Genomic DNA, 2121 nt, shown 5'->3' on the forward strand with positions numbered 1-2121 from the left:
GTCTAGAATAAAGCTGTCATGACATGAAGGTAGCGCCTGTGGATTAAACACCTTCCACAGGTCGTGTCGTCTTCCCTGGAACTGCAGAGATGCGCCGAAAGCTGTGTCGATCGCGCGTTCTGACAAACGCCCAGTGAATAGTAGTGCATGTACTATGAAAGTACATACGTCCATCCGATTTTGTATGATGCGGCTCCTTGTCATATATTGTCAATCTGAATTTGTCAAGTTTTTCGACCTGCTTTGGTAAAGATCTTAAATTCTTATTTTGGAATGTATATCTCCAGTTTCGGCGTTGTACAGTATTGTTAAACTGAGTTGATAGCATTCTGAAACCCTGTGTTTGTCTCAGAAAGCAAAACGAGATCATTTGCATACAACAGACATGATAATGAATTCCTCAACAAACTTGACGTGTTCATGTTGGATGACTATATTGCATTGTTAATTTCATTTAGGCCTGATACCTTCAATGGAAAATGTGTTACATTGTTGTATTTACTTCTTGTTTTACCTTTATGCAGCCCTTTGAATTCAAATAAATTGACATGCACAGCATCCCTTTACTGAGATATTTAGCGAGAAAATGTGAAGCAAAAAAATATGATTGCATGTATTAAACTCCGTCATGAAGCCAATTTGTTTCTTAATTTTTCACTTATATCCCCCTTCTTCGTGATGCGTGGTACTATCATGACAATTGCAGATAAATTCCAACTAGAACATAGGAGTGGTCACTGTGTTGGGTAGAATGGATCACCTTTTCATTTACCCTCAACATGGTCGACTTGTCACCTGAACAAAAAGACACTTTTACGTTGGTCAATGACTTAGAGATTGCCTCCTTGTTTAGGAAAACCTTCACATACATAATAATAACGATAAATCTCATAAATGGGCTGAAGATATTCCCCAAATTTGTCAAAACCTCCGGCCGGCTATGATACGCACGACGGCAGTCAACTCTAGCAAACTCGGAAGGTTGATGACTCAGATGACCGCGTGTCATCAATGGTGTCCAATCCGTGGAATACCACTTTCTATTGTACTATTCTGAATTCAGTTTTACAACTCAACATTTCTCTCAACTTTCTGTTTACTATTCTATCTTCAATTCTACGACTCGACTTTTCTATGTCTCTTTCTACATTCTATTTTGCATTCTACTACTCGACTCGCTACTTCATCATTTCACAGTTTCAGATCAATGTTAAGTTATTATTATATCCTTCTACATTTCATTGTACAATTTAACATAACAGAATTGCTTTTCGAAATGCCATATGCTACCTTTGTTATGAAGGTTGAAGTAGATGACTGCGTATTCGCGCTCTGAGGGGGGTTGAGAAAGGGACGTCCTCTTTTCGTATGTGTCAAAATTAAGTACATCTCTCTCGAAAAAGCGTTTTGTTTTAATGATAAAGTTGATAAATAATGCTCTACTCACGACAGCATGCGAGAATAACAAATATTCTGATTTGCAAAATACTTTGTGTTGGTGTTTAAGACCGTAATCATTGTTATTGATCCTAGTCCGGACTTGAATTCAATTTTAAACAAAAACAATGCTGACTGTACACATATAGCTGTGTTGATGAGTTAAAAACTGGACTCCTCATCTCATTTAAGGGAGTAGAACAAAAAAAACTGAGTAGGTGTGCAGAAAACAAAACCCTCAAAACTCAGCCAAAAGTTACAACCGTAAATGGATAACTCAACACATAATTTCATATCAGTCAGAGGCTTTCGTTTCGAGTCCCTCTCTTTAAGTCCCCAAATTGCTTTAAATGTCCCCCCATGCCCTTGATATTTTCAATTCCCCCCTCCCCCAAGGTGTTTGTGAATGCAGCCTGGATCTCACATTTACACTGTTTTACAGCATTCGACACTTTTGGGAATAAATCTCATCAATGATAGTTCTGTTGTGGTTCGACCCCTGCTCAGGCCACAGGCGCTTCGATCGTCGCTTCGCGTACCCCTATAATACAACTTGTTGTATCATTTGAGCTTCGCGAAGCGACGATCTATGCGCCTGCGGCTCAGGCCACACGGCCGCTCGATTCGCACTGAGAATGGGAATCCGAAACAAAGCTGAATATTAAAACGACCGTAATAAAGCGG

The sequence above is a fragment of the Ptychodera flava genome, chromosome 21 (assembly GCF_041260155.1).
Source record: "Ptychodera flava strain L36383 chromosome 21, AS_Pfla_20210202, whole genome shotgun sequence".
NCBI lineage: Eukaryota > Metazoa > Hemichordata > Enteropneusta > Ptychoderidae > Ptychodera > Ptychodera flava.